This window comes from Petromyzon marinus, chromosome 66 (genome assembly GCF_048934315.1).
Source record: "Petromyzon marinus isolate PM22_M1 ecotype Great Lakes invasive population chromosome 66, UKy_Petmar_22M1.pri1.0, whole genome shotgun sequence".
Taxonomy (NCBI): domain Eukaryota; kingdom Metazoa; phylum Chordata; class Hyperoartia; order Petromyzontiformes; family Petromyzontidae; genus Petromyzon; species Petromyzon marinus.
The window spans coordinates 4,893,143-4,918,138 of NC_133732.1; positions in this window are offsets into that span (position 1 = coordinate 4,893,143).

Here is a 24,996-nt window from a genome sequence, read left to right on the forward strand (position 1 = left end):
CACACACAGACACACAGACACACACAGACACACACACAGACATACACACAGACACACACACAGACACATACAGACACACACACATACACACACAGACACATACAGACACACACAGACACATACAGACACACACAGACACATACAGACACACACAGACACATACAGACATACACACAGACACACACAGACACATACAGACATACACACAGACACACACAGACACACACAGACACATACAGACACACACAGACACATACAGACACACACACACACACACAGACAAAGAACAAAGAACAAAGATCCCCCGTATAGCCTTAACAGACTGTAGGGGCAAGTGCTGTTAGCGAGCACCTATGAAGGCCGGAACGGTACACGAGGGGGTGGGTGGCCAGCACCACGCCCGACCGCCTTTGTCTCCCTAGTGGCAATGTTTACACACCGCACCAAGTACTCATTTGAGGCTGAGTCGACCTAGGGGAGGCCCGGGACCGGTTCAGATAATCGTCACTGGTGTTGGCCGTGAGCGGGAATCGAACCCGAGTCGCCAGGTTCATAGCGCAGCGCGCTAACCGCTACACTACCGCTCCCCACACAGACAAAGAACACAGACACACACAAACACACACACACACAGACACACAAAAGACAAAGATCACCCGTATAGCCTTAACAGACTGTAGGGGCAAGTGCTGTTAGCGAGCACCTATGAAGGCCGGAACGGTACACGAGGGGGTTGGTGGCCAGCACCACGCCCGACCGCCTTTGTCTCCCTAGTGGCAATGTTTACACACCGCACCAGGTACTCATTTGAGGCTGAGTCGATCTAGGGGAAGTCACGACAGCTTTAAATAAAAAAATATTGTTTTATAATTTTTATTATTGTATTGTTTCCCTTCTACGTGGCGGTGACTTTACCCAAAGAACCAAGAATATTAATCCCTGCAGTCACGACAGCTTTAAATCAAAATAAAATTATTGTTTTATATTTTTATTATTTTAATGTTTTTCCGTATCTACGTGGCGGTGACTTTACCCAAAGAACCAAGAATATTAATCACTGCATTCACGAAAGCTTTAAATCAAAATAAAATTATTGTTTTATAATTTTTATGATTTTAATGTTTTTCCGTATCTACGTGGTGGTGACTTTACCCAAAGAACCAAGAATATTAATCACTGCATTCACGACAGCTTTAAATCAAAATAAAATTATTGTTTTATATTTTTATTATTTTATTGTTTCCGTATCTACGTGGTGGTGACTTTACCCAAAGAACCAAGAATATTAATCACTGGATTCACGAAAGCTTTAAATCAAAATAAAATTATTGTTTTATAATTTTTATTATTTTATTGTTTCCGTATCTACGTGGCAGTGACTTTACCCAAAGGACCAAGAATATTAATCACTGCATTCACGACAGCTTTAAATCAAAATAAAATTATTGTTTTATATTTTTATTATTTTATTGTTTTTCCGTATCTACGTGGTGGTGACTTTACCCAAAGAACCAAGAATATTATTCACTGCATTCACGAAAGCTTTAAATCAAAATAAAATTATTGTTTTATAATTTTTATGATTTTATTGTTTTTCCGTATCTACGTGGCGGTGACTTTACCCAAAGGACCAAGAATATTAATCACTGCATTCACGACAGCTTTAAATCAAAATAAAATTATTGTTTTATATTTTTATTATTTTATTGTTTCCGTATCTACGTGGTGGTGACTTTACCCAAAGAACCAAGAATATTATTCACTGCATTCACGAAAGCTTTAAATCAAAATAAAATTATTGTTTTATATTTTTATTATTTTATTGTTTCCCTTCTACGTGGCGGTGACTTTACCCAAAGAACCAAGAATATTAATCCCTGCAGTCACGACAGCTTTAAATCAAAATAAAATTATTGTTTTATATTTTTATTATTTTAATGTTTTTCCGTATCTACGTGGCGGTGACTTTACCCAAAGAACCAAGAATATTAATCACTGCATTCACGAAAGCTTTAAATCAAAATAAAATTATTGTTTTATAATTTTTATGATTTTAATGTTTTTCCGTATCTACGTGGTGGTGACTTTACCCAAAGAACCAAGAATATTAATCACTGCATTCACGACAGCTTTAAATCAAAATAAAATTATTGTTTTATATTTTTATTATTTTATTGTTTCCGTATCTACGTGGTGGTGACTTTACCCAAAGAACCAAGAATATTAATCACTGCAGTCACGACAGCTTTAAATCAAAATAAAATTATTGTTTTATAATTTTTATTATTTTATTGTTTCCGTATCTACGTGGTGGTGACTTTACCCAAAGAACCAAGAATATTAATCACTGGATTCACGAAAGCTTTAAATCAAAATAAAATTATTGTTTTATAATTTTTATTATTTTATTGTTTCCGTATCTACGTGGCAGTGACTTTACCCAAAGGACCAAGAATATTAATCACTGCATTCACGACAGCTTTAAATCAAAATAAAATTATTGTTTTATATTTTTATTATTTTATTGTTTTTCCGTATCTACGTGGTGGTGACTTTACCCAAAGAACCAAGAATATTATTCACTGCATTCACGACAGCTTTAAATCAAATCAAATTATTGTTTTATATTTTTATTATTTTATTGTTTCCGTATCTACGTGGTGGTGACTTTACCCAAAGAACCAAGAATATTATTCACTGCATTCACGAAAGCTTTAAATCAAAATAAAATTATTGTTTTATATTTTTATTATTTTATTGTTTTTCCGTATCTACGTGGCGGTGACTTTACCCAAAGAACCAAGAATATTAATCACTGCATTCACGAAAGCTTTAAATCAAAACACGTTTCTACTTAATTAAATAGACTTTGTTAGTAAATGTGCTATCCTACAACATCAGAGTTGTATCGCCACGTTATTCACGCACTACAATGTGACAATAGTTTAAAGCGATTTGAAGCGCAGTTTTATTTATTTATTTTTTGGGGTGGTAGGATGGGGGGGAGCAGAGCTTTGTGACGTCATTTTTATTGTTGTGACGTCATGTGACGAAGTTGAGAGGGGGGAGAGGGGCGGAGTCAAAAATCTTCCAAAATCGCGTGACGTCATTTATGGACGTGCCCCCCTATAGATAAGATAAGAGACAGGGTGGGGCCAGAGAGGGGGTTTATCGATCTAACACCACCCCATCCCACCCCCCCGTAACGCTCCGGTGGTAGACACGTGACCGAAGCTATTCCTGGCGTTGTTGGGTGTTTTTTTATGTATTAATTATTAATTTATATTCTTCAAATAACATGGGTTACAGTTCCGGTACAGGTTCCTGGACAATCCGGGATTGTTTGCAAGCCCGCTTACACATTCACTCGTCCAGCCACTCACCCACTCACTCACCTAGTCACTCACCCACTCACTCACTCATTCACCCACTCAATCACTCACCCACCCACTCATCCAGCCACTCACCCACTCACTCACCTAGTCACTCACCCACTCACTCACCCACCCACTCACTCACCCACTCACTCACTCACCCACTCACCCACTCACTCACTCATCCACCCACTCACCCACTCACCCACCCACTCACTCACCTAGTCACTCACCCGCTCACTCACCCAGGTACTCACCCAGCCACTCACCCAGCCACTCACCCAGCCACTCACTCACTCACCTAGCCACTCACCCAGCCACTCACCCACTCACCCAGTCACTCACCCACTCACCCAGCCACTCACCCACTCACCCACTTACTCACCCACTCACCCAGCCACTCACCCACTCACCCACTCACTCACCCAGCCACTCACCCACTTACTCACCTAGTTACTCACCCACTCACTCACACAGCCACTCACCCACTCACTCACCCAGCCACTCACCCAGCCACTCACCCACTTACTCACCCAATCACTCACCCAGCCACTCACCCACTCACTCACCTAGTCACTCACCCACTCACTCACCCAGGCACTCACCCAGCCACTCACCCACTCACCCAGCCACTCACCCAGCCACTCACCCACTCACCCAGCCACTCACCCACTCACCCAGCCACTCACCCACTCACCCAGCCACTCACCCACTCACCCAGCCACTCACTCACTCACCCAACCACTCACCCACTCACTCACTCACTCACCCACTCACCCAATCACCCACTCACTCACTCACTCACCCACTCACTCACCCAGCCACCCACTCAATCACCCACTCACTTACCCAGCCACTCACCCACTCACTCACCCAGCCACTCACCCATCCACTCACCCACTCACCCAGCCACTGACCCACCCACTCATCCAGCCACTCACCCACCCACTCACCCACTCACTCACCCAGCCACTCACCCACTCACTCACCCAGCCACTCACCCACTCACTCACCCAGCCACTCACCCAATCACCCACTCACTCACTCACCCACTCACTCACCCAGCCACCCACTCAATCACCCACTCACTCACTCACTCACCCACTCACCCACGCACCCAGCCACTCACCCAGCCACTCACCCAGTCACTCATCCAGCCACTCACTCACCCACCCAGAGACTCAAGCACTCACTCAACCAGCCACTCACTCACCCATCCAGCTACTCACTCACTCACTCAGTCACTCACCCACTCACTCACTCACTCACCCACTGACTCATCCAGCCACTCACCCACTCAGTCACCCAACCACTCACCCACTCACCCACTCACTCACCTAGTCACTCACCCACTCACTCACCCAGCCACTCACCCAGCCACTCACCCACTCACCCAGCCACTCACCCACTCACCCAGCCACTCACCCAGCCACTCAGCCACTCACCCACTCACTCACCTAGTCACTCACCCACTCACTCACCCAGCCACTCACCCAGCCACTCACCCACTCACCCAGCCACTCACCCACTCACCCAGCCACTCACCCAGCCACTCAGCCACTCACCCACTCACCCAGCCACTCACCCACTTACTCACCCACTCACCCAGCCACTCACCCACTCACCTACTCACTCACCCAGCCACTCACCCACTTACTCATCTAGTCACTCACCCACTCACTCACACAGCCACTCACCCACTCACTCACGCAGCCACTCACCCAGCCACTCACCCACTTACTCACCCACTCACTCACCCAGCCACTCACCCACTCACCCAGCCACTCACCCACTCACCCAGCCACTCACCCACTCACCCAGCCACTCACTCACTCACCCAGCCACTCACCCACTCACTCACCCAGCCACTCACCCAGCCACTCACCCACTTACTCACCCACTCACTCACCCAGCCACTCACCCAGTCAGTCACCCACTCACTCACCCAGCCACTCAGCCACTCACCCAGCCACTCACCCAGGCACTCACCCACTCACTCACTCAGCCACTCACCCACTCACTCACCCAGGCACTCACTCACTCACTCAGTCACTCACTCACTCACTCACCCAGGCACTCACCCACTCACTCAGCCACTCACTCACTCAGTAACTCACCCACTCACTCACTCACTCACCCACTCACTTACCCAGCCACTCACCCACTCACTCACCCAGCCACTCACCCATCCACTCACCCACTCACCCAGCCACTGACCCACCCACTCATCCAGCCACTCACCCACCCACTCACCCACTCACTCACCCAGCCACTCACCCACTCACTCACCCAGCCACTCACCCAATCACCCACTCACTCACTCACCCACTCACTCACCCAGCCACCCACTCAATCACCCACTCACTCACTCACTCACCCACTCACCCACGCACCCAGCCACTCACCCAGCCACTCACCCAGTCACTCATCCAGCCACTCACTCACCCATCCAGCTACTCACTCACTCACTCAGTCACTCACCCACTCACTCACTCACTCACCCACTGACTCATCCAGCCACTCACCCACTCAGTCACCCAACCACTCACCCACTCACCCACTCACTCACCTAGTCACTCACCCACTCACTCACCCAGCCACTCACCCAGCCACTCACCCACTCACCCAGCCACTCACCCACTCACCCAGCCACTCACCCAGCCACTCAGACACTCACCCACTCACAAAGCCACTCACTCACTCACCCAGCCACTCACCCACTCACCTACTCACTCACCCAGCCACTCACCCACTTACTCACCTAGTCACTCACCCACTCACTCACACAGCCACTCACCCACTCACTCACGCAGCCACTCACCCAGCCACTCACCCACTTACTCACCCACTCACTCACCCAGCCACTCACCCACTCACCCAGCCACTCACCCACTCACCCAGCCACTCACCCACTCACCCAGCCACTCACTCACTCACTCACCCAGCCACTCACCCACTCACTCATCCAGCCACTCACCCAGCCACTCACCCACTTACTCACCCACTCACTCACCCAGCCACTCACCCAGTCAGTCACCCACTCACTCACCCAGCCACTCAGCCACTCACCCAGCCACTCACCCAGGCACTCACCCACTCACTCACTCAGTCACTCACTCACTCACCCAGGCACTCACCCACTCACTCAGCCACTCACTCACTCAGTCACTCACCCACTCACTCACTCACTCACCCACTCACTTACCCAGCCAATCACCCAGCCACTCACCCATCCACTCACCCACTCACCCAGCCACTGACCCACCCACTCATCCAGCCACTCACCCACCCACTCACCCACTCACTTACCCAGCCACTCACCCACTCACTCACCCAGCCACTCACCCAATCACCCACTCACTCACTCACCCACTCACTCACCCAGCCACCCACCCAATCACCCACTCACTCACTCACTCACGCACCCAGCCACTCACCCAGCCACTCACCCAGTCACTCATCCAGCCACTCACTCACCCACCCAGAGACTCAAGCACTCACTCAACCAGCCACTCACTCACTCATCCAGCTACTCACTCACTCACTCAGTCACTCACCCACTCACTCACTCACTCACCCACTGACTCATCCAGCCACTCACCCACTCACTCACCCAGCCACTCACCCACTCACCCACTCACTCACCTAGTCACTCACCCACTCACTCACCCAAGCACTCACCCAGCCACTCACCCAGCCACTCACCCACTCACCCAGCCACTCACCCACTCACCCAGCCACTCACCCACTCACCCAGCCACTCAGCCACTCACCCACTCACCCAGCCACTCACTCACTCACCCAGCCACTCACCCAGCCACTCACCCACTTACTCACCTACTCACCCAGCCACTCACACACTCACCCACTCACTCACCCAGCCACTCACCCACTTACTCACCTAGTCACTCACCCACTCACTCACACAGCCACTCACCCACTCACTCACCCAGCCACTCACCCACTCACTCACCCAGCCACTCACCCAATCACCCACTCACTCACTCACCCACTCACTCACCCAGCCACCCACCCAATCACCCACTCACTCACTCACTCACCCACTCACCCACGCACCCAGCCACTCACCCAGCCACTCACCCAGTCACTCATCCAGCCACTCACCCACCCAGAGACTCAAGCACTCACTCAACCAGCCACTCACTCACCCATCCAGCTACTCACTCACTCACTCAGTCACTCACCCACTCACTCACTCACCCACTGACTCACCCAGCCACTCACCCACTCACCCACTCACTCACCTAGTCACTCACCCACTCACTCACCCAGGCACTCACCCAGGCACTCAACCAACCACTCACCCACTCACCCAGCCACTCACCCACTCACCCAGCCACTCACCCACTCACCCAGCCACTCACCCAGCCACTCACCCACTTACTCACCCACTCACCCAGCCACTCACCCACTCACCCACTCACTCACCCAGCCACTCATCCACTTACTCACCTAGTCACTCACCCACTCACTCACCCAGCCACTCACCCAGCCACTCACTCACCCAGCCACTCACCCAGCCACTCACCCACTTACTCACCCACTCACTCACCCAGCCACTCACCCACTCATCCACTCACTCACCTAGTCACTCACCCACTCACTCACCCACGCACTCACCCAGCCACTCACCGAGCCACTCACCCACTCACCCAGCCACTCACCCACTCACCCAGCCTCTCACCCACTCACCCAGCCACTCACCCACTCACCCACTCACTCACCTAGTCACTCACCCACTCACTCACCCAGGCACTCACCCAGCCACTCACCCAGCCACTCACCCACACACCCAGCCACTCACCCAGCCACTCACCCACTCACCCAGCCACTCACTCACTCACTCACCCAGCCACTCACCCACTCACTCACCCAGCCACTCACCCAGCGACTCACCCACTTACTCACCCACTCACTCACCCAGCCACTCACCCAGTCACTCACCCACTCACTCACCCAGCCACTCAGCCACTCACCCAGCCACTCACCCACCCACTCACTGAGCCACTCACCCACTCACTCACCCAGGCACTCACCCACTCACTCACCCAGCCACTCAGCCACTCACCCAGCCACTCACCCATCCACTCACTGAGCCACTCACCCACTCACTCACCCAGGCACTCACTCACTCACTCACCCAGGCACTCACCCACTCACTCAGCCACTCACTCACTCAGCCACTCACCCACTCACTCACTCACTCACCCACTCACTTACCCAGCCACTCACCCACTCACTCACCCAGCCACTCACCCATCCACTCACCCACTCACCCAGCCACTGACCCACCCACTCATCCAGCCACTCACCCACCCACTCACCCACTCACCCAGCCACTCACCCGCTCACTCACCCAGCCACTCACCCAATCACCCACTCACTCACTCACTCACCCAGCCACCCACCCAATCACCCACTCACTCACTCACTCACCCACTCACCCACGCACCCAGCCACTCACCCAGCCACTCACCCAGTCACTCATCCAGCCACTCACTCACCCACCCAGAGACTCAAGCACTCACTCAACCAGCCACTCACTCACCCATCCATCTACTCACTCACTCACTCAGTCACTCACCCACTCACTCACTCACCCACTGACTCATCCAGCCACTCACCCACTCACTCACCCAGCCACTCACCCACTCACCCACTCACTCACCTAGTCACTCACCCACTCACTCACCCAGGCACTCACCCACACACCCAGCCACTCACCCACTCACCCAGCCACTCACCCACTCACCCAGCCACTCACTCACTCACTCACCCAGCCACTCACCCACTCACTCACCCAGCCACTCACCCAGCCACTCACCCACTTACTCACCCACTCACTCACCCAGCCACTCACCCAGTCACTCACCCACTCACTCACCCAGCCACTCAGCCACTCACCCAGCCACTCACCCACCCACTCACTGAGCCACTCACCCACTCACTCACCCAGGCACTCACCCACTCACTCACTCAGCCACTCACCCATTCACTCACCCAGGCACTCACTCACTCACTCACCCAGGCACTCACCCACTCACTCACCCACTCACTCACTCAGCCACTCACCCACTCACTCACTCACCCACTCACTTACCCAGCCACTCACCCACTCACTCACCCAGCCACTCACCCATCCACTCACCCACTCACCCAGCCACTGACCCACCCACTCATCCAGCCACTCACCCACCCACTCACCCACTCACTCACCCAGCCACTCACCCACTCACTCACCCAGCCACTCACCCAATCACCCACTCACTCACTCACTCACCCACTCACTCACCCAGCCACCCACCCAATCACCCACTCACTCACTCACCCACTCACCCACGCACCCAGCCACTCACCCAGCCACTCACCCAGTCACTCATCCAGCCACTCACTCACCCACCCAGAGATTCAAGCACTCACTCAACCAGCCACTCACTCACCCATCCAGCTACTCACTCACTCACTCAGTCACTCACCCACTCACTCACTCACCCACTGACTCATCCAGCCACTCACCCACTCACTCACCCAGCCACTCACCCACCCACTCACCCACTCACTCACCCAGCCACTCACCCACTCACTCACCCAGCCACTCACCCACCCACTCACCCACTCACTCACCCAGCCACTCACCCAGTCACTCATCCAGCCACTCACTCACCCTCCCAGAGACTCAAGCACTCACTCAACCAGCCACTCACTCACCCATCCAGCTACTCACTCACTCACTCAGTCACTCACCCACTCACTCACTCACCCACTGACTCACCCAGCCACTCACCCACTCACCCACTCACTCACCTAGTCACTCACCCACTCACTCACCCAGGCACTCACCCAGCCACTCAACCAACCACTCACCCACTCACCCAGCCACTCACCCACTCACCCACTCACTCACCCAGCCACTCACCCACTTACTCACCTAGTCACTCACCCACTCACTCACACAGCCACTCACCCACTCACTCACCCAGCCACTCACCCAGCCACTCACCCACTTACTCACCCACTCACTCACCCAGCCACTCACCCACTCATCCACTCACTCACCTAGTCACTCACCCACTCACTCACCCACGCACTCACCCAGCCACTCACCGAGCCACTCACCCACTCACCCAGCCACTCACCCACTCACCCAGCCACTCACCCACTCACCCAGCCACTCACCCACTCACCCACTCACTCACCTAGTCACTCACCCACTCACTCACCCAGGCACTCACCCAGCCACTCACTCAGCCACTCACCCACACACCCAGCCACTCACCCACTCACCCAGCCACTCACTCACTCACTCACCCAGCCACTCACCCACTCACTCACCCAGCCACTCACCCAGCGACTCACCCACTTACTCACCCACTCACTCACCCAGCCACTCACCCACCCACTCACTGAGCCACTCACCCACTCACTCACCCAGGCACTCACCCACTCACTCACCCAGCCACTCAGCCACTCACCCAGCCACTCACCCATACACTCACTGAGCCACTCACCCACTCACTCACCCAGGCACTCACTCACTCACTCACCCAGGCACTCACCCACTCACTCAGCCACTCACTCACTCAGCCACTCACCCACTCACTCACTCACCCACTCACTTTCCCAGCTACTCACCCACTCACTCACCCAGCCACTCACCCATCCACTCACCCACTCACCCAGCCACTGACCCACCCACTCATCCAGCCACTCACCCACCCACTCACCCACTCACCCAGCCACTCACCCGCTCACTCACCCAGCCACTCACCCAATCACCCACTCACTCACTCACTCACCCAGCCACCCACCCAATCACCCACTCACTCACTCACTCACCCACTCACCCACGCACCCAGCCACTCACCCAGCCACTCACCCAGTCACTCATCCAGCCACTCACTCACCCACCCAGAGACTCAAGCACTCACTCAACCAGCCACTCACTCACCCATCCAGCTACTCACTCACTCAGTCACTCACCCACTCACTCACTCACCCACTGACTCATCCAGCCACTCACCCACTCACTCACCCAGCCACTCACCCACTCACCCACTCACTCACCTAGTCACTCACCCACTCACTCACCCAGGCACTCACCCACTCACCCAGCCACTCACCCACTCACCCAGCCACTCACCCACTCACCCAGCCACTCACTCACTCACTCACCCAGCCACTCACCCACTCACTCACCCAGCCACTCACCCAGCCACTCACCCACTTACTCACCCACTCACTCACCCAGCCACTCACCCAGTCACTCACCCACTCACTCACCCAGCCACTCAGCCACTCACCCAGCCACTCACCCACCCACTCACTGAGCCACTCACCCACTCACTCACCCAGGTACTCACCCACTCACTCACTCAGCCACTCACCCATTCACTCACCCAGGCACTCACTCACTCACTCACCCAGGCACTCACCCACTCACTCACCCACTCACTCACTCAGCCACTCACCCACTCACTCACTCACTCACCCACTCACTTACCCAGCCACTCACCCACTCACTCACCCAGCCACTCACCCATCCACTCACCCACTCACCCAGCCACTGACCCACCCACTCATCCAGCCACTCACCCACCCACTCACCCACTCACTCACCCAGCCACTCACCCACTCACTCACCCAGCCACTCACCCAATCACCCACTCACTCACTCACCCACTCACTCACCCAGCCACCCACCCAATCACCCACTCACTCACTCACCCACTCACCCACGCACCCAGCCACTCACCCAGCCACTCACCCAGTCACTCATCCAGCCACTCACTCACCCACCCAGAGATTCAAGCACTCACTCAACCAGCCACTCACTCACCCATCCAGCTACTCACTCACTCACTCAGCCACTCACCCACTCACTCACCCAGCCACTCACCCACCCACTCACCCACTCACTCACCCAGCCACTCACTCACTCACTCAACCGGCCACTCACACACTCACTCACCCAGCCAATCACCCACTCACTCACTCACGCACTCACCCACTCACCCACTCACTCACCCAGCCACTCACCCACTCACTCACCCAGCCACTCACCCACTCACTCACCCACTCACCCAGCCACTCACCCACTCACTCACCCAGCTACACACTCACTCACCCAGAGACTCAGCCACTCACCCAGCCATTCACCCACTCACTCACCCACTCACTCACCCAGCCACTCACCCACCCACTCACTCACGCAGCCAGGCACACACTTATCCATCCACGTACTCACCCAGCCACATACCCAGCCACTCAGTTACCCACTCACCCACCCACCCACTCACCCAGAAACTCAACCACCCCCGTGTAGCCTTCACAGACTACTGGGGCAAGTGCTGTTAGCGAGTAGCAGCACCTGTGAACACACAAAGACAAAGATCCCCCGTGTAGCCTTCACAGGCTGCTGGGGCAAGTGCTGCTAGTAGCGAGTAGCACCGCCTATGAACACAAAAAGACAAAGATCCCCCGTGTAGCCTACACAGACTGCTGGGGCAAGTGCTGTTAGTAGCGAGTAGCAGCACCTGTGAACACACAAAGACAAAGATCCCCCGTGTAGCCTTCACAGACTGCTGGGGCAAGTGCTGTTAGTAGCGAGTAGCACCGCCTATGAACACACAAAGACAAAGGTCCCCCGTGTAGCCTTCACAGACAGCTGGGGCAAGTACAGTGAGGGAAAAAAAGTATTTGATCCCCTGCTGATTTTGTACGTTTGCCCACTGACAAAGAAATGATCAGTCTATAATTATAATGGTGGGTTTATTTGAACAGTGAGAGACAGAATAACAACAAAATCCAGAAAAACGCGTGTCAAAAATGTTATAAATTGATTTGCATTTTAATGAGGGAAATAAGTATTTGACCCCCTGTGCAAAACATGACTTAGTACTTGGTGGCAAAAGCCTTGTTGGCAATCACAGAGGTCAGACATTTCTTGTAGTTGGCCACCAGGTTTGCACAGTGTATAGTGTAGTGTGTAGTGTAGTGTATAGTGTAGTATATAGTGTAGTGTATAGTGTAGTGTATAGTGTAGTGTATAGTGTAGTGTATAGTGCAGTGTACTAGTACAGCACTAGTGTATAGTGTAGTGTAGTATACTAGTACAGCACTAGTGTATAGTGTAGTGTATAGTGTAGTATATTAGTAAAACACTAGTGTATAGTGCAGTGTATAGTGTAGTGTATAGTGTAGTGTATAGTGTAGTGTATAGTGTAGTATACTAGTACAGCACTAATGTATAGTGTAGTGTATAGTGTAGTGTATAGTGTTGTATATAGTGTAGTGTATAGTGTTGTATATAGTGTAGTGTATAGTGTAGTGTAAAGTGTAGTATACTAGTACAGCACTAGTGTATAGTGTATAGTGTAGTCTATAATGTAGTGTATAGTGTAGTGTACTAGTACAGCACTAGTGTATAGTGTAGTGTACTAGTACAGGACTTAGGGTATAGTGTAGTGTATAGTGTAGTATACTAGTACAGCACTAGTGTATAGTGTAGTGTATAGTGTAGTATACTAGTACAGCACTAGTGTATAGTGTAGTGTATAGTTTAGTATACTAGTACAGCACTAGTGTATAGTGTAGTGTATAGTGTAGTATACTAGTACAGCACTAGTGTCGAGTGTAGTGTATAGTGTAGTGTATAGTAGTGTATAATGTAGTGTATAGTGTAGTATACTAGTACAACACTAGTGTGTAGTGTAGTGTATAGTGTAGTATACTAGTACAAAACTAGGGTATAGTGTAGTGTATAGTGTAGTATACTACTACAACGCTAGGGTATAGTGTAGTTTATAGTGTAGTATACTAGTACATCACTAGTGTGTAGTGTAGTGTATAGTGTAGTGTATAGTGTAGTATACTAGTACAGCACCAGTGTGTAGTGTAGTGTATAGTGTAGTATACTATTACAGCACTAGTGTATAGTGTGGTGTATAGTGTAATATATAGTGTAGTGTATAGTGTAGTATACTAGCACAGCACTAGTGTATAGTGTAGTGTATAGTGTAGTGTACAGTGTAGTGTAGTATACTAGTACAGCACAAGTGTATAGTGTAGTGTATAGTGTATAGTGTAGTACACTAGTACAGCACTAGTGTGTAGTGTATAGTGTAGTATACTAATACAGCACTAGTGTATAGTGTAGTGTATAGTGTATAGTGTAGTATACTAGTACAGCACTAGTGTATAGTGTAGTGTAGTGTATAGTGTAGTATACTAGTACAGCACTAGTGTATAGTGTAGTGTATAGTGTAGTGTAGTATACTAGTACAGCACTAGTGTAGTGTATAGTGTAGTGTAGTATACTAGTACAGCACTAGTTTATAGTGTAGTGTATAGTGTAGTGTAGCATACTAGTACAGCACCCATCCACCACCTCACTCACCGATCCACCCACCATATCACTCGTTCACCCACCCATCATCTCACGCATCCACCCATCCACCATCTCACTCTCCCACCCACCCACCAATTCACCCACCTACCCACCAACTCACCCATACACCATCTTACTCACCCATCCACCCACCATTTCACTCACATACTCAACCACCATTTCACCCATCCACCATCTCACTCTCCCACCCACCCACCAACTCACCCACCTACCCATCATCTCACCCACCCACCACCGCACTCACCCAACCACCCACCATTTCACTCACCCACCCACCAACTCACCCACCGACCCACCAACTCACTCACCCATCCACCATCTTACTCACCCATCCACCCACCATCTCACTCACCTACCCACCAACTCACCCAATTACCCACTAACTCACTCACCGATCCACCATTTCACTCGCTAACCCCACACCATTTCACTCACCTACCCAACCATCATCTAACTCACCCATCCACCCACCATTTCACTCACCTACCCAACCACCATCTTACTCACCCATCCACCCACCATCTCACTCACCTACCCACCAACTCACCCACCTACCCACCAACTCACTCACCGATCAACCATTTCACTCGCTAACCCCACCATCTCACTCACCCGTCCATCACACAGCTCCCACCCACAAATAGGAGGTCTTATCAATACCTCTGTAGATAAGGATCAGTGGCGAGATAACTTAAGGTCACCTGCACGTCAGTAAAACTATATTCGGAACGCATATCCTGTCCAGCCAACCACCCAACATCTCACTCACCCAACCACCATCTCACCCACCCACCATCTCACTCACCCAACCACCCACCATTTCACTCACCCAACCACCCAACATTTCACTCGCCCACTCACCATCTCACTCACCCAACCACCCACCCACCATCTCAATCAACCAACCATCCACCCACCATCTCACTCATCCAACCATCTCACTCACCCAACTATCTCACTCACTCAACCACCCACCATTTCACTCACCCACCCACCATTTCACTCACCCACCCACCATCTCACTCACCCAACCACCCACCATCTCACTCACCCAACCACCCACCATCTCACTCACCCACCATCTCACTCACACATCCATCCAACCAACATCTCACTCACTCAACCACCCACCATCTCACTCACCCAACCACCCACCATCTCACTCACCCAACCACCATCTCATTCAACCAACCACCCACCATTTCACTCACCCAACCACCACCTCACTCACCCAACCACCCACCATTTCACTCACCCACCATCTCACTCACACATTCACCCACTTACGATCTCACTCGCGCACCCATTCACCAACTCACCCACCCACCCATCCACTATTTCACCCACTCACCAAAGCACCAACTCGGACCCCATCCACCTAACATCTCACCCACCCACCATCTCACCTACCCACCATCTATCCACCCACCATCTCACTTACCCACTCACCATATCACTCAATCACCTACCCACCATTTCACTCACCCACCCACCATCTCGCTCACCCAACCACAATCTCACTAACCCACCATCCACCATCTCAGCCACCCTCTCACCCAACCACCTCACTCACCCAACCACCCACCCAGCATCTAACTCACCCACTCAACCACCCACCAGCTCACTCCCCCACCCACCCATCTAACCCCTCACCCACCCACCCACCATCTCACTCCCCCACCCACCCATCCACCCTCTCACCCACCCACCATCTCACTCACCCACCCACCCACCATCTCATTCCCCACCCAACCATCCACCCTCTCACCCACCCACCATCTCTCTCACCAACCCAGCCAACCACCATCTCACTCCCCCACCCACCCATCCACCCTCTCACCCACCCACCATCTCACTCACCTAACCACCCAGCATTTCACTCACCCACTCATCATCTAACTCACTCAACAACGATCTAATCCATCCACCCAACCACCATCTCACTCACCCAACAACCCACGATTTCACTCACCAACCCATCATCTCACTCACTCAACCACCCACCATCTCAATCACCCACCCAACATCTCACTCACCCAACCACGCACCAACTCACTCACCCACCTACCATCTCACTCACCCACCCACCATCTCACTCACTCACCCACCCACTATCTCACTCACCCACCCACCATCTCACACACCCAACCACCCACCATCTCACTCACCCAACAACCATCTCACTCACCCACCCACCATCTCACTCACCCACCCACTATCTCACTAACCCACCCACCATCTCACTCACCCAACCACCCACCATCTCACTCACACACCCACCATGTCACTCACCCAATCACCCACCATCTCACTCACCCAACCACCCACCATTTCACTCACTCACCCACCCACCATCTCACTCACACAACCACCCACCATTTCACTCACCCAACATCTCACTCCCCCACCCACCCATCCACCCTCTCACCCACCCACCATCTCAATCACCCAACCACCCAGCATTTCACTCACCCACTCACCATCTCACTCACCCAACCACCCACCATCTCAATCACCCACCCAACATGTCACTCACCCAACCAGCCACCTTCTCACTCACCCACCCACCATCTCACTCACTCACCCACCCACCATCTCAATCACGCACCTACCATCTCACTCACCCAACCGCCCACCATCTCACTCACCCACCTACCATCTCACTCACCAACCCACCATCTCACTCACTCACCCACCCACAATCTCACTCACCCACCCACCATCTCACTCACCCAACCAACCACCATCTCACTCATCCAACCACCATCTCACCCATCCACCAACCCACCACCTCACTCACCCAACCACCCACCATTTCACTCACCTACCCACCATCTTACTCCCCTAACCACCCAACATGTCACTCACCCACCCACCATCTCACTCACCCAACCACCCACCATCTCACTCACCCACCCACCCTCTCACTCACACAACCACCCACCATTTCACCCACCCACCATCTCACTCCCCCACCCACCCATCCACCCTCTCACCCACCCACCCACCATCTCACTCACCCAACCACCCACCATTTCACTCACCCACCCACCATCTCACTCACCCAACCACCCACCATTTCACTCACCCACCCACCATCTCACTCACCCAACCAGCCACCTTCTCACTCACCCACCCACCATCTCACTCACTCAACCACCCACCATCTCAATCACGCACCTAACATCTCACTCACCCAATCGCCCACCATCTCACTCACCCACCTACCATCTCACTCACCAACCCACCATCTCACTCACTCACCCACCCACTATCTCACTCACCCACCCACCATCTCACTCACCCAACCAACCACCATCTCACTCACCCAACCACCATCTCACCCATCCACCCACCACCTCACTCACCCAACCACCCACCATTTCACTCACCTACCCACCATCTTACTCCCCTAACCACCCAACATGTCACTCACCCACCCACCATCTCACTCACCCAACCACCCACCATCTCACTCACCCACCCACCCTCTCACTCACACAACCACCCACCATTTCACTCACCCACCATCTGACTCCCCCACCCACCCATCCACCCTCTCACCCACCCACCCACCCACCATCTCACTCACCCACCCACCATCTCACTCACCCAACCACCCACCATTTCACTCACCCACCCACCATCTCACTCACCCAACCACCCACCATTTCACTCACCCACCCACCATCTCACTCACCCAACCACCCAACATCTCACTCACCCACCCACCATCTCACTCACACAACCACCCACCATCTCACTCACCCACCCACCATCTCACTCACACAACCACCCACCATCTCACTGACCCACCCACCATCTCACCCATACACCCACCCACCATCTCACTCACCCAACCACCCACCATTTCACTCACCCACCATCTCACTCACACATCCACCCACCCACCACCTCATTCACCCAACCACCCACCATTTCACTCACTCACCCACCATCTCACTCACCCAATCACCCAACATTTCGCTCACCCACCCACCATCTCACTCACCCAATCACCCACCATTTCACTCACCCACGCATCATCTCACCCATCCACCTACCCACCACCTCACTCACCCAACCACCCACCATTTCACTCACCCACCCACCATCTTACTCACCCAACCACCATCTTACTCACCCAACCACCCACCATTTCACTCACCCACCCACCATCTCACTCCCCCACCCATCCACCCTCTCACCCACCCACCCACCTACCATCTCACCCACCCATCCACCATCTCACCCACCCACCATCTCACCCACCAACCATCTTACCCACGCACACTCTCACTCAGCCACCCACCCACCCACAATCTCACTCAACCTACCACCCACCATTTCACTCACCCACCATCTCACTCACACAACCACCCACCATTTCACTCACCCTCCCACCATCTCACTCACCCATTCACCCACTCACCATCTCACTCGCGTACCCATCCAAAAACTACCTTACCCACCCACCCACTCAGCAACCCAGATTTCACTCACGCACTCATCCACCAACTCACCCACCCACCCACTATCTCACCCACTCACAAACCCACCAACTCGGTCCCCCATCCACCCACCACCTCACCCACACACCATCTCACTCGCCCACCCACCAATCCACCCTCTCACCCACCCACCATCTCACTCACTCATCCACTCATCTCACCCACCCACCATCTCACTCACCCAACCACCCACTATCTCACTCACCCACCCACCATCTCACCCATCCACCCACCCACCATCTTAATCACCCAACCACATACCATTTCACTCACCCACCATCTCACTCACACATCCACCCATCTCACCCAACCACCCACCATCTCACTCACCCACCCACCAGCTCACTCACCCACCCACCATCCCCCCCCTCTCTCCCACCCACCATCCCTCTCACCCACCCACCATCTCTCCCTCTCACCCACCCACCATCCCTCTCACTCACTCACCCACCCACCATCCCTCTCACCCACCCACCATCCCCCCTCTCTCCCACCCACCATCCCTCTCACCCACCCACCATCTCTCCCTCTCACCCACCCACCATCCCTCTCACTCACTTACCTACCCACCATCTAACCCACCCACCATCTCACCCACCAACCATTTTACCCACCCACCCTCTCACTCAACCACCCACCCACCTCACTCATCCACCCACCCACCCACCCTCTCACCCACCTACCGATCTACCATCTCACTCACCCACCCACCATCTTACCCACCCACCTACTCATCCACCCACCCACCCTCTCACTCACAAACCCACCCCTCCACCCATGAAGAATGGTGGTGATGATGACAAGAATGGTGGTGATGATGTGGGTGATGATGACAAGAATGGTGGTGATGATGACAAGAATGGTGGTGATGATGACAAGAATGGTGGTGATGATGTGAAGAATGGTGGTGATGATGACAAGAATGGTGGTGATGATGACAAGAATGGTGGTGATGATGACAAGAATGGTGGTGATGATGACAAGAATGGTGGTGATGATGACAAGAATGGTGGTGATGATGTGAAGAATGGTGGTGATGATGACAAGAATGGTGGTGATGATGACAAGAATGGTGGTGATGATGACAAGAATGGTGGTGATGATGACAAGAATGGTGGTGATGATGACAAGAATGGTGGTGATGATGACAAGAATGGTGGTGATGATGTGAAGAATGGTGGTGATGATGACAAGAATGGTGGTGATGATGACAAGAATGGTGGTGATGATGACAAGAATGGTGGTGATGATGACAAGAATGGTGGTGATGATGATGTGAAGAATGGTGGTGATGATGACAAGAATGGTGGTGATGATGACAAGAATGGTGGTGATGATGACAAGAATGGTGGTGATGATGTGAAGAATGGTAGTGATGATGACAAGAATGGTGGTGATGATGACAAGAATGGTGGTGATGATGACAAGAATGGTGGTGATGATGACTAGAATGGTGGTGATGATGACAAGAATGGTGGTGATGATGTGAAGAATGGTGGTGATGATGACAAGAATGGTGGTGATGATGACAAGAATGGTGGTGATGATGACAAGAATGGTGGTGATATTGACAAGAATGGTGGTGATGATGACAAGAATGGTGGTGATGATGACAAGAATGGTGGTGATGATGATGTGAAGAATGGTGGTGATGATGACAAGAATGGTGGTGATGATGACAAGAATGGTGGTGACGATGACAAGAATGGTGGTGATGATGTGAAGAATGGTGGTGATGATGACAAGAATGGTGGTGATGATGACAAGAAATGGTGGTGATGATGACAAGAATGGTGGTGATGATGACAAGAATGGTGGTGATGATGACAAGAATGGTGGTAATGATGTGAAGAATGGTGGTGATGATGACAAGAATGGTGGTAATGATGACAAGAATGGTGGTGATGATGACAAGAATGGTGGTGATGATGTGAAGAATGGTGGTGATGATGACAAGAATGGTGGTGATGATGACAAGAATGGTGGTGATGATGACAAGAATGGTGGTGATGATGACAAGAATGGTGGTGATGATGACAAGAATGGTGGTGATGATGTGTAGAGTGGTGATGATGACAAGAATGGTGGTGATGATGACAAGAATGGTAGTGATGATGACAAGAATGGTGGTGATGATGACAAGAATGGTGGTGATGATGATGTGAAGAATGGTGGTGATGATGTGAAGAATGGTGGTGATGATAACAAGAATGGTGGTGATGATGACAAGAATGGTTGTGATGATGACAAGAATGGTGGTGATGATGACAAGAATGGTGGTGATGATGACAAGAATGGTGGTGATGATGACAAGAATGGTGGTGATGATGTGAAGAATGGTGGTGATGATGACAAGAATGGTGGTGATGATGACAAGAATGGTGGTGATGATGACAAGAATGGTGGTGATGATGACAAGAATGGTGGTGATGATGACAAGAATGGTGGTGATGATGACAAGAATGGTGTTGATGATGTGAAGAATGGTGGTGATGATGACAAGAATGGTGGTGATGATGAAAAGAATGGTGGTGATGATGACAAGAATGGTGGTGATGATGACAAGAATGGTGGTGATGATGTGTGAATGGTGGTGATGATGACAAGAATGGTGGTGACGATGACAAGAATGGTGGTGACGATGACAAGAATGGTGGTGATGATGACAAGAATGGTGGTAATGATGACAAGAATGGTGGTGATGATGATGTGAAGAATGGTGGTGATGATGACAAGAATGGTGGTGATGATGACAAGAATGGTGGTGACGATGACAAGAATGGTGGTGATGATGACAAGAATGGTGGTGATGATGACAAGAATGGTGGTAATGATGACAAGAATGATGGTGATGATGACAAGAATGGTGGTGATGATGTGAAGAATGGTGGTGATGATGACAAGAATGGTGGTGATGATGACAAGAATGGTGGTGATGATGACAAGAATGGTGGTGATGATGACAAGAATGGTGGTGATGATGACAAGAATGGTGGTGATGATGACAAGAATGGTGGTGATGATGACAAGAATGGTGTTGATGATGTGAAGAATGGTGGTGATGATGACAAGAATGGTGGTGATGATGAAAAGAATGGTGGTGATGATGACAAGAATGGTGGTGATGATGACAAGAATGGTGGTGATGATGACAAGAATGGTGGTGATGATGTGAAGAATGGTGGTGATGATGTGAAGAATGGTGGTGACGATAACAAGAATGGTGGTGATGATGACAAGAATGGTGGTGATGATGACAAGAATGGTGGTGATGATGACAAGAATGGTGGTGATGATGACAAGAATGATGGTGATGATGACAAGAATGGTGGTGATGATGTGAAGAATGGTGGTGATGATGACAAGAATGGTGGTGATGATGACAAGAATGGTGGTGATGATGACAAGAATGGTGGTGATGATGACAAGAATGGTGGTGATGATGACAAGAATGGTGGTGATGATGTGAAGAATGGTGGTGATGATGACAAGAATGGTGGTGATGATGACAAGAATGGTGGTGATGATGACAAGAATGGTGGTGATGATGACAAGAATGGTGGTGATGATGACAAGAATGGTGGTGATGATGACAAGAATGATGGTGATGATGACAAGAATGGTGGTGATGATGTGAAGAATGGTGGTGATGATGACAAGAATGGTGGTGATGATGACAAGAATGGTGGTGATGATGACAAGAATGGTGGTGATGATGACAAGAATGGTGGTGATGATGTGAAGAATGGTGGTGATGATGTGAAGAATGGTGGTGACGATAACAAGAATGGTGGTGATGATGACAAGAATGGTGGTGATGATGACAAGAATGGTGGTGATGATGACAAGAATGGTGGTGATGATGACAAGAATGATGGTGATGATGACAAGAATGGTGGTGATGATGTGAAGAATGGTGGTGATGATGACAAGAATGGTGGTGATGATGACAAGAATGGTGGTGATGATGACAAGAATGGTGGTGATGATGACAAGAATGGTGGTGATGATGTGAAGAATGGTGGTGATGATGACAAGAATGGTGGTGATGATGACAAGAATGGTGGTGATGATGACAAGAATGGTGGTGATGATGACAAGAATGGTGGTGATGATGACAAGAATGGTGGTGATGATGACAAGAATGGTGGTGATGATGACAAGAATGGTGGTGATGATGATAAGAATGGTGGTGATGATGACAAGAATGGTGGTGATGATGTGAAGAATGGTGGTGATGATGACAAGAATGGTGGTGATGATGACAAGAATGGTGATGATGATGACAAGAATGGTGGTGATGATGTGAAGAATGGTGGTGATGGTGACAAGAATGGTGATGATGATGACAAGAATGGTGGTGATGATGTGAAGAATGGTGGTGATGATGACAAGAATGGTGGTGATGATGACAAGAATGGTGGTGATGATGACAAGAATGGTGGTGATGATGACACGAATGGTGGTGATGATGTGAAGAATGGTGGTGATGATGACAAGAATGGTGGTGATGATGACAAGAATGGTGGTGATGATGACAAGAATGGTGGTGATGATGACAAGAATGGTGGTGATGATGACAAGAATGGTGGTGATGATGTCAAGAATGGTGGTGAGGATGACAAGAATAGTGGTGATGATGACAAGAATGGTGGTGATGATGTGAAGAATGGTGGTGATGATGACAAGAATGGTGGTGATGATGATGACAAGAATGGTGGTGATGATGACAATAATGGTGGTGATGATGACAAGAATGGTGGTGATGATGACAAGAATGGTGGTGATGATGACAAGAATGGTGGTGATGATGACAAGAATGGTGGTGATGATGACAAGAATGGTGGTGATGATGACAAGCATGGTGGTGATGATGATAAGAATGGTGGTGATGATGACAAGAATGGTGGTGATGATGACAAGAATGGTGGTGATGATGTGAAGAATGGTGGTGATGATGACAAGAATGGTGGTGATGATGACAAGAATGGTGGTGATGATGACAAGAATGGTGGTGATAATGACAAGAATGGTGGTGATGATGACAAGAATGGTGGTGATGATGTGAAGAATGGTGGTGATGATGACAAGAATGGTGGTGATGATGACAAGAATGGTGGTGATGATGACAAGAATGGTGGTGATGATGACAAGAATGGTGGTGATGATGACAAGAATGGTGGTGATGATGACAAGAATGGTGGTGATGATGACAAGAATGGTGGTGATGATGACAAGAATGGTGGTGATGATGACAAGCATGGTGGTGATGATGATAAGAATGGTGGTGATGATGACAAGAATGGTGGTGACGATGACAAGAATGGTGGTGATGATGACAAGAATGGTGGTGATGATGTGAAGAATGGTGGTGATGATGACAAGAATGGTGGTGATGATGACAAGAATGGTGGTGATGATGACAAGAATGGTGGTGATGATGACAAGAATGGTGGTGATGATGTGCAGAATGGTGGTGATGATGACAAAAATGGTGGTGATGATGTGAAGAATGGTGGTGATGATGACAAGAATGGTGGTGATGATGACAAGAATGGTGGTGATGATGACAAGAATGGTGGTGATGATGTGAAGAATGGTGGTGATGATGACAAGAATGGTGGTGATGATGACAAGAATGGTGGTGATGATGTGAAGAATGGTGGTGATGATGACAAGAATG